At 33.6% G+C, this 11,773-nt stretch overlaps 1 pseudogene; it reads left to right on the top strand.

The window, feature by feature from the left end:
* Positions 1 to 11,241: 11,241 nt before the first annotated feature.
* On the top strand, positions 11,242 to 11,359 carry LOC145141511 (5S ribosomal RNA; annotated as a pseudogene).
* Positions 11,360 to 11,773: the final 414 nt, after the last annotated feature.

The following is an 11,773-nucleotide window of genomic DNA, read 5'->3' on the forward strand; positions in this document are numbered from 1 at the left end:
AATAAAACCGTCACATTTTGATAAACTTAAAAGATTTTTATGTCAAAAAAAACCCCTTTTTGACAATACAATTGGCATCTAAGTCTCACTTTGGGAGTATCCATGATTCATCATCACTCATTCCTTAGAAAACCTACACAAAAATCTAATACATGACATACAAATAAAAAAGGTTATGGTCGGAATTAGAAACTAAACTATTGTATTTGTGTTTATTTAATTACGTAACTTTGTTTAAGTTGTACAAGACTGATGAACTTGTTAGTTTTTATTAAAAATGGTCCTTATGACCGGTAATAACAAGTTCGGTGATCACTTTGGATAAAAAATAACAAGTTCAGTAACTTTTTACAACTTAAACAAAGTTTAGTGAGTAAGTGATTACAAATTCAAAAGTTTAGTGCCTAATTTTGATCTTAACCCTTAAAAAAAATTATTATTTATTAAATGGACAAACACAAAAAGATGAAGTGGCATTTCAAGTATGATTGTTAATATTGAATGGTATCAAATGATGTAACCATGTACAAAGCTGTTACAAGAGCTTTCGCGAACCTATCTAGATGATGCACCAAGTGAAATCACAACTGACAGCACCCACTTATTCATTTGGAATCCACACATAAAGCTTCCTCTCTGTCATCTCAAAGTCAGCAAGAGTGTGCTATTAAAACTAAAAGAACCAAACTCACGACGTTTATACTGTTAAATAAACAAATGATGTTTTAGTTGATTCATCAATCAAGTATATGCATATAAGCCCACAAGGCCACAAGTGATTTTGTTTATTTATACGCCATAGACTTCAACTAAACTGCCATAATTAACATTATTTCAAACAGAAAAAGAATATTAAATAATGAACATTTTCTAAAAAAACCTCAACAATCAAAGTCAGAAGAGACGAAGTTAGAAATTGAAACTCCCATTATTAATAATAGTTGTCTCTTATGTATATTGTGACATATCAATACCTCCTCCAATCTATCAAGAATAAGAAAGCAAAAAAGGGAGAAGAAACAAAAGTAAAAAAACGATGAATATGGGATAGCCCTCTATGATAGACTGATAGTCTATCTTCTTTATTGTAAATAAACGTTACAAGTAAATGGGCTAAAATACCCATAAGAATCCCACTAGGCTTATTTAAATAGCCCATCCCAAATTACTTTTCGCAGCAACTCGATCAAGTGTTCCTCTGGATAATGCTAATGGACCATTAAGGATATGTAGACACACATGCCTCATGTCCATTGTGACAATTCAATGTGATAAAGTATTTTGATTTGTGTCCACAAAATCATCATGAAGTAATCACAACCCCTCTCATAAGCATCCGAACATCTAACTTTTTTTTATTCATGTAAAACTACTACTGATAATTTTGATCAGGATTCAGGACCTTCTCTCATCACATCACATGATAATATACTTCTCTACGAGCTCTCTTAGCATCCCTCTTTCTACTCACAGTTTTTCTACAACTCTATAAATTTCATGCTTTAATTTTCTACATATTCGATCAAGTTTGTGCTTCCATTACTTCCATTGTTGTTGGAGATTAATGAAATTCTGCTTGAAATCATGTGATGCTAGATTATATATATACATAAATTGACAAACCCCCTTATGAACAATACCTGACCTGGGCTATTGTTCATCGGGTTAGTCCCTCAATTGGGGTTAGTTTGGGTGGACCTCCTACCGCTTCTACTGCTTCAAATCACCGCTTGACTGCTTCGAAATATCCCCATATGATCGACTCCTTTTTTTCTATCAACCACCGTCTACTCTTCCCCTCTATCTCTGCAATCGATTTGGTTTCGGAAGCTACCACCTGTCGCAGGCGTCGTCCGGAGAGCATCACTGGTAAACCACCACCGATTTTGGGTCAGTTCTTCTGCAATTACTCTGGGTTTCATTTGGGTAAGTCCCTGCCCCACTTCCCACTACCAACTCAGTAGGTCATCTTTAGATGGTCAATTTTGAGAAAATCAATTCCTTCTGGGTCGAGTTGTGGAGTTATTTTTGGTCATCAAGTTAGACTTTGGGTTCAACCTTTCTATTGATCATTCAAAGTAAAGTAGAGCTGCATAGGTTTAATCTGTCGAACAAGGTCTTTTCCAGTGGCGTAGCCACAATTTTGTTTTACGGTAAACCAAATAATTTATAAAATATGAATGATTACAAAAATACTTCAAATGATCACACAATGTAAGAATGTATGCATTGTAAATTAAATTGTTCATTTAAGTTGCATACGACACTCTCTTACATCATTAAAATCATCTAAAATAGTATCTAAACTGAAAAGCTTAGCGATATCTTTCTCGATGTAAAGAACCATACTATCAGTAATAACCTAATTTATTAAAACCTACGATAAAAATATAAAATTTATTATGAAAACAAAAACAATAATGAAGTAATCGAGTAAATAAAGGATAGCAGATAATAAAATTAATTACCTAACTTGGTGACCATCGATGAATAACAATTTGTATGGATTTAACAATTTATATGGAATGAGAAACAGTATGCATTGAAGGAACTATTAAAAAAATGGTATTTCGGAAAAGGGTATTCGTTGGTCAAAAAGTGGTAGTATTTTGCATATACAATTGCATGTTTGTTTTTGGGTGGACCATATATATATATATATATATATATATATATATATATATATATATATATATATATATATATATATATATATATATATATATATATATATATATATATAGGGTTGATTTACATGTGAATCACATGTAATTTATATGTGAATTATATATGATTTACATGTGAATCGAATGTAATTTATATGTGAATTACATATGAATCACATGTAATTCATATGTGATTTACATATGAATCACATGTAATTCATATGTGAATTATATGTGATTTACATGTGAATCGAATGTAATTCATATGTGAATTACATGTGAATCACATGTAATTCATATGTGAATTACATGTGTTTTACATGTGAATCACATGTAATTCATATGTGATTTACATATGAATCACATGTAATTACAACATTGAACTTTATATAAATTTATCTAAATTTAGCTAAGTAAAAAAGAAACAACCATAGTTGTCCAGATTTAAGTGTTGAACTCATTAAGCCCATTAAGTAAAAAACAAAATTGCCCATGAGTTGTATTAAGAAAGAAAATAGAGATCAAAGATTCAAATCTACTTTCAAAGTTATAAACCAATTTTAAATAAGATATTAGAATCCAAGAGAATACAACATGACTTACCATAAGTTGACTTTCGTCCACTGCTACTCTCATCTAACAAAAATAACTTGTATAGTGCTTTAGGATCCTGCATAATTTTCAACCAAAGCAACAATTGACTAACAAATTGGATTAAATATATAAATAACAAGAAACATGATAAAATTTATATTGAAACTATATGGGTAAAAAATGGCAATTGCCTCAGAGTGCAAGGACCAGATGCGTACAACCATTGATTTCCATAGCTAATGATCCTGGCAATGCCACATGGGATGAAGTTTTTATCTTTGAAGTTCCTCGCAAGGTATGTTGAAATTTCACAACTTATAGTAATTATTTGTTAATAATCCTCAAAAATGTCATTTGGTATTGTTACATGGGATGGCTAGGTTGGAGGTTGAGGTGACTAATCTTGGAACCAAAGCAGGAAAAGGTAATTTAACCCTGATATGGTAAAATATGTTTACTATTGGAAAGTAATAAAAAAACATAAAAAGAAAATGATGAAAGAAATAGAAAATAATTTACCAGTTCAATGAGCACCCTGTAGGGAAAGCAATACCAGCTTGTAGACCATTTTCTTGTATCAACCTACAAACAGTATTCTCCAAGGTTTGACAGAGATCAACCATCAACATTCCAAGTTTTATAATGCTCCTAACATATTTCCTAACCTGTAAACAGATGAAAAAAATTGCCATATATTATTAAGAACACAAGTAGTAATAAATATTCTATACTCTCAAAGTCAAAATATAATTCAAATCGAAACATTTGTAGCATAGTGATATCAAGTTGTTGTAGGATCTAATGCCTTATCTTCCTTATCATGTAACCATTAACAATTTCCTTACACCGATTATTTATCTGAAGTTTGAATTAATAGTGGTTGTGAAATGAACAAATACTGTTTCTGGAACTAAGGAAAGTAGAAGAACTTGTTGAAGAGAATGTGGTTGAATTTGATTCGTTGGTGATGTTACTGAAAGAGCTCATTGAAACTATATTTGATTGGATTTCCAGAAACCATGAAATCTGGATGACTAACAAGGAGGATATAACTGTTGATGAATCTGATAAATTAATTCAGGTGAAAGATTTTCTTTCAACTTACAAGAGTGTCTTTAAACATGATTTAATTAACTTTTATTTTGACAACAGTTTGCGGGTGACATACAATTTATGGTTGAAATCGCAAGGCATGGAGGATATTTAACTACAAATATGATGAATTCTTCAAAAGATGTTATATTAGAGATGGAATCAGCCATGGTTTCAATAATGCATACCTACTTTGCTAGAAAATATATGGCCTGGAAAGAATGACAAACGGTTTGTAGTCATCACTCAAATCTTTCATTTCTGAAGAAAATCACACAGAACCTGCAAATCAAGTTCTAAGTTTATAAGACACTCAAAAATAGTATTTCCCTACAGATTCTTTACAAATTAAATAAAAAACATATTATTTAACTGACATTTATACATAACATTAGACCCCAACCCATGTAGAGTAGGGTGATCCCAATAGCATCACTAGCTGCTATGTAACTTTTACCACGAGTGTCTAGAATCACAAAAGAGAACATTCTATCCAAAATATGCACAAAAGTCTTCTCTATATTCCTCATACTAGTAGTAAACACAGAACCCAAAATATTAAGGACAAATAGTTCAACTGATATTTGATATTATATCGTTATTTTCTTGACATGTTATTTGAAATAAATGTAGGTTTCTGTTCAAGCACAATAACCCTTACACATCCAGGAATCTGATTCTGCCATTAAAAAAACATTAAAAAAAACCTTATGTATATGTATTTCAAAGCTTCAACTTAGATCAACACAATACACATATTCTGCCATTAGAAACATCAATGAATAGGAAATATAAAGCATATACTTCGCCTAGTGATTTTGTTTTCCGAAACCTAGAAAAAAGCTCACCTTCTTTCGATTTTCAGCACAGAAGGATGGAGGCGTCGTATTATGTGTAATCGGAGGCAACATCGGGTTCACCAACTCCATTTAGTCGCAATTAGAAGGCAGGACAGAAGGAGAATGGAAGCGATTGTCGGTGATATGCAGGTGCAATCGTTGGTTTGAGCAATGATTTTCAATAAAGTTGAAGCGGCACCATCTGATGGAGGTTGAGGCGACGACGGCACCATCTGACGGAGGCGAATGTGACATCGTCTGGTAGAGCCGACATCATTCGACAAAGGCAAAACGACACCATTTGTAGACTAATCAGTGGTGATTAAGGTCGATCGTCAATCATTAATGTGTGCGTCGACTTTGATGCTCACTGTAGCGATAGATTTGGCGGAAATCGGCGGCAGAGCGATTGTGTAGGGAGAGATTCAACGGAAGGAGGCAGATGATGGACTGAGGAGGAGTCGTGAATAAGTTGAGAGATGAAAGAGAAAGGGAGAAGCAGACATTTTTGGTTTTAGAAGAGATCTCTGATAATATCGAGATGCGATGTTGGTTTTAGAGAGAGAGAGAGAGAGCTTCGACTTTCACCTTCCTCGATTCAATGAATAAAAGAGATAGTAGACGGAGGAGACCATTGATAAATCGGACATTGGTTCTGGATCGGGGAACGAACGCCGATGAAGCTATGAGAGAAATAGGGACGAAGAGACGATCGGGGGATTTGTGAGAGAAAGAGGGCATCGATTGATTTGGGGGGAATGATTTTCAGCACCATAAATGCCCCTAGATTAATTTAAGTATCATACCCCCGTGTTTAATTCTTTTCAAATATTTACAACAATGCCACAAAACATCTCAACCTTCTATTATTTTAATCTAACAACCCTCGTTTGGTTCTCGGGTTCTCGGGAAACTATAAGTTCTCAAATGATCCTTCCTCTTTCTCTCTCTCTCTCTCTCTCTCTCTCTATATATATATATATATATATATATATATATATATATATATATAGAGAGAGAGAGAGAGAGAGAGAGAGCTAAGTTCAAATGTTTCCAACAAATATTATGTGCACATATGGACCAATCAGAATTTAGCACAAATTAAATTTTTAAATAAATCAATAAGGGTAAATTAGTAATGTTGTATGTATATTAAATAAATTCCAAAATTAAAATCAAATCAAATCCCTATAAAATTGCAATTAGTTTTTAAACTCTAAAAAATCACCGATCGTCGCCACTTCTTCCCCTTCGTCGCCAGAAACATTAACCAATCTCACACCCAAACTCAAATTGGGTTTTCACGCACTAAAGTCGATTTGTCTATATAGTACAATAATCGCAGATGCAAGAACTCCTTTTCGCTTGCCCAGAACCACGTTCGTCGAGTAGTCATCCACTTCCCATCAAACTCAGATCCGCCGCCTCCATCAAAAGGTACAAACTTTTATTTACAATTTATATAAGATCTTAGTTTACAACCCAAGTAACTAATCCCATTCGTGTGAATTAGCTACAACAATCGCTTCTTTGGTTAATTGTTCCATCATTTCCACCTCAACTTTTCAGAACCTAACAGGTTTTCTTGATCTGATCACTACAACGAATGTCGCCCAATAAATTGTAGACATTTACTTGCTTTTCTGACCAGCCTTTAATGTGATTTCCTTTTTTGGGCAGTAGCAATGTCTGGAAGTATCGATATGATGTTACGTAATCTCAACCTGGAAACGATCGAATCTTTACTGGAGGATTTTGATCTGACTATTGTGATCAATGATCCTCTGCCGCCGATTGCTGATGATGCTTCCCACATAAACGGTGTAAAATCGATTAATGGGAAAGAGGAAACGAGGGAAATTATTCTAGGAAGAAATGTGCACACTACTTGCCTCGAGGTAACAGAGTAAAAGGTAATGAAATCAATTTATTTGCTTTTCACTATTTAGAAATCAATAGCATTTTGGTAGACTAAAAGGTAATGAAATCAATTTCTTTCTTGTTTATGATGCTAACTTAAGAAAAAAATTGTTTTTATTAGATTCTAACAGAATGTTTGTGATATATTTTGTCAAGATGTTTTTTTTATTCTGTTAGAATAGTGGATGTAAAGTGGTCAAATATGGTTATTGTAATTTAGTAATATGTAAATGGTTGTGTCGTTGTGGTCATGCATAATTGAATGCATGTTAATAATGTTTTTGATATGTTAGAATGGTATCTCCTTAGTGGTGTCTGCAAAGGTTTTAAAGATGGTTTTTATTTTTCAATCTGTTAGAATGATTTCCGTAGAGGTTGTAAAGATGGTTTTTGTAGTAGGAAAATTTAGTATTCTATTAGAATATTAAAATCATCCTATTAGAATGTATTGGTAATGTACATTAAGAATAAGTACATTAAGAATAAGTATTAGTCTGATAGAATGGTGTCTGAGTAATGGTCTAAAGTTTGATATTTGTTGTATGACTATGCAATTATGATAATCTAGTAGAATGAATGTATTTTTTTTTACCTTCAACTAGAATGAACGTCACTTATTCTAACAGAATATGATTTAATCAGCATCAATTTAACAAAATGAATTAATAATGTCTACTGCATTCTATCAGAATTTATAGTTTTTATTCTCTTAGAATACACTGAATGTTTTAATCTTTGAAAGTTGATTATGTTTTCTTTGTGAATATAGGTTTTGAAGAGGCTGCCATTGATGTGGAAAAGAATGAAAACATGGAGAACGAGAGTATTCTAGCAGAATGTATAAAATGTTTATTAACAATGATATTCTTTCAGAATGGATTAATATTTTTGTTAGATTCTGATGATTTTTTTTCTTTTTTTTTAACCATTCTTAGTTTTAGTCTCTAAAAATAAATGTAATGCTTAAACCATTATTAGTCATATTTTTTCAGAATGAATGTAATAATTGTTTACTCTTATTCTTTACTCATTAATGTAATTAGTGATTCTTAAAGAATAAAATCTGTATTCTTTAGAAAATGTTATTCTTGATAATATGTTGTATAAATCTTTAAGCATGTTAATTATAAAAAATATATTGAATGGACCATATACTGCAAGAATAAAATCGAAAATATCTTTACTAGTTTATGTTTTCTGTCATTCTGACAGAATAAAATCGGTTAGTATTAGAAATTATAATAGAATTAAATTTGAATTAATTTAAAAAATTCAGATTAAAAAAAAGGAAACTATTTATCCCTTAAAATCCGCAAATTACCTTTTTTAAGATAGGTTAATTGACCAAAACACCCTTCTGCTGAAATTTGTGTGATTATATGGTACATGTTACCTTATTGTAATACCGTAGACCCTTAGATCATTATCATTGGTTTTTTTTATCCATTGGTCCAGAATTGTGTTTACGGACACACAATAGATGTCGGAAACAAAATAACCTAGCCCTATATATATATATATATATATATATATATATATATATATATATATATATATATATATATATATATATATATAAAGAGAGAGAGAGAGAGATATGCATCACCATCTTTAGTAAAATAAAAAAAAACATTATTGGAGTCAACCATGTTGAAGAATATTCAACACACCCACCATCCTGGTCTTTCTTTCAATACTATTTTTTATGTTTAAGATAATGTTTTATGTTGAACCACAAATGATTCTGTCCAATGTATATTACCAACAAATGCTTGTTTTTATTCTATATTGGTTGCATAATTATTTAAATATGACTTATTTTTTCTTAAAAAATTACATTATTGCAATTGAAGGGGACTTATCCCATTTTTTGGGATTAATTAAAAAAGGGAAAGTTGAAAAACAAAAAAAAATCCAAATACATGATTGGACCATTTATGCTCGTATCATTGTAAATATTCATTTAACAAGATAATGGAAGACGTCACATTCAATTGCTCTTGTTATTGTGTTGTAACTTGTAAGTGCAGAGAACATAGATAAGTAGGTTTCAATAAATTAAAAACGTTAATTAATTACGAATAAATAAGCAAAAATCAGCTATAACTATTGCATTTAATTTTAACCGTTAATGTAATAAAGTTATTATTGGAATATAGAGTTTTTTTTTATCAAATGGGTGTGTTTGAAAAAAATATTTACGAAATAGGTATAGTTTCAAATATATTTACTAAAACAATATAGTAGTCAAAATATTTACCAAAATAGTATTTTTTTTAACTTTTTTAATATTTTCGTTTTAATTTTTAGTGTTTTTTAATATAACTTTTGACATTTCTTTTAACCCTTTGCTATTAACTTACATAAAAAAAAATTACAAATGTATTATATCTCATCTAATCATCATAACAAATTAATGAAATCTCAAAAAATGTCATTAATTGTAAATAAGATTAATTGATAAAAACAATAATGTTAGACATCGTAGATTAAAGCCAACATCAAACGTACGATATATTTTTTGGGTACAAATCCAATAATGACTTCTTACAAAAACGGAATGAAAAAATAAATATTTCTATTAATTGAACCGATTAGCTTTAATGTCTCTGCATTCACCTTGGCTTAGAGGGACATTTTTCCGATTATAACCACTTTGCCTACAAATCCCACAAAGGTTCCCATTTTTTCCTTCTTTGATGTCCATTCCATTTCGTAGTCTTGTTGAGCGAGGACGACCTTTTTTATTCCGTAAAAGCTCTAAATTTGGAAGCAATTGTCTAGATGAAGATTGTGGCCAATACGCTTCATAAGGAAGTGGGGGAAAACTCGGATGCCCATGTAGAACAATACTCTGCAATGGAGTAACATTTATGAACATATTGCCAACTATTCAAGGATAGTTTGGCACATACACTCAAAACATGAGAACATGGATATTTAAATATCTCCCACTTACCACATGTGCAAGTTTTTTTTGTCCAAATTAACTACTTGCACATTTTTTCCTCTTTGAGTTATCAACTCAAATATACCTTTCTCTCGATTAAAAGATCTCAATGAGTGTGCACTTGTTTTTGACATCAAAGTCACTTGTTTTACAACAACTTGAGGAGTATATGCATCTCCATTAGCTCGGGCACTAGATCCTAAAGGACGTCTCACTTCAAAATAATGTACCAATGTACTTTGTAATTTCAAAATTTCCACTTCGTTTTCGTTTACTTGCACGAAGTTGCCATTTACAACCAGATTGTAAATGCAACTTGCATCTTATGCTCCATAGAGTTGGGCGTGTCTCAATGACCTCAAATTGTCTATGTGTCTTAATGCATTGGAGCTTGATAGCTCTCATAAGTTCTTCTTTATCCTTGAAATAATCTTTTTCCAACTCCCGTGTAAAATCATTCTTGCTTATTGATTGTGACACAATCCAATTATGTAACATCCCCCTCTGGCACGTATCACAATATTGTCCGCTTTGGGCCACTCGGCACGAGGACTTCCCAGGAGGGTCACCCATCCCGGTAAAACTCCCGCCCAAGCACGCTTAACTGCAAAGTTCTTATAGGATTTGCTGCACTCACGACTTTAAAATGCGTTGTGACAAGGAAGGTATCCACACCCCTTATAAGGAGTGTTTAGTTCTCCTTCCAAGCCGATGTGGGATCAGGTGCAACCCACCTTCACCCCCCATTATAGAGTTCGACGTCCCTGTCGAACACATCGACCCGTGCCCTAGCTCTGATACCATTTGTAGCATCCCCCTCTGGCACGTATCACAATATTGTCCGCTTTGGGCCACTCGGCACGAAAACTTCCTAGGGGGTCACCCATCCCAGGATTGCTCTCGCCCGAACACGCTTAACTGCAGAGTTCTTATGGGATCTGCTGCCCTCACGGCTTTAAAACGCGTTGTGACAAGTAAGGTATCCACACCCTTTATAAGGAATGCTTAGTTCTCGTCCCAACCGATATGGGATCAGGTGCAACCCACCTTCACCCCCCATTATAGGGTTCGTCGTCCTCGTCGAACACATCGACTCGCAGGTGGGTTGCACCTGATCCCACATCGGTTTGGAAGGAGAACTAAACACTCCTTATAAGGGGTGTGGATACCTTCCTTGTCACAACGCGTTTTAAAGCCGTGAGGGCAGCAGATCCCATAAGAACTCTGCAGTTAAGCGTGCTCGGGCGGGAGTAGTACCAGGATGGGTGACCCCCTGGGAAGTCCTCGTGTCGAGTGGCCCAAAGCGGACAATATTGTTATACGTGCCAGAGGGGGATGTTACAAATGGTATCAGAGCTGGGGCACGAGTCGGTGTGTTCGATGAGGACGTCGAACCCTATAATGGGGGGTGAAGGTGGGTTGCACCTGATCCCATATCGGCTGGGAAGGAGAACTAAGCATTCCTTATAAGGGGTGTGGATACCTTCCTTGTCACAACGCGTTTTAAAGTCGTGAGGGCAGCAGATCCCATAAGAACTTTGCAGTTAACCTTGCTCGGGCGAGAGCAATCCTGGGATGGGTGACCCCCTGGGAAGTTTTCGTGCCGAGTGGCCCAAAGCGGACAATATTGTGATACGTGCCAGAGGGGGATGTTACAAATGGTTCAGAGAACCAAATTCGATGTAACATCTGACTTAAGTCAGAAGATTGAA

The sequence above is a fragment of the Lactuca virosa genome, chromosome 9 (assembly GCF_052849685.1).
Source record: "Lactuca virosa cultivar CGN04683 chromosome 9, Lactuca_virosa_CGN04683_v6, whole genome shotgun sequence".
Classification (NCBI taxonomy): domain Eukaryota; kingdom Viridiplantae; phylum Streptophyta; class Magnoliopsida; order Asterales; family Asteraceae; genus Lactuca; species Lactuca virosa.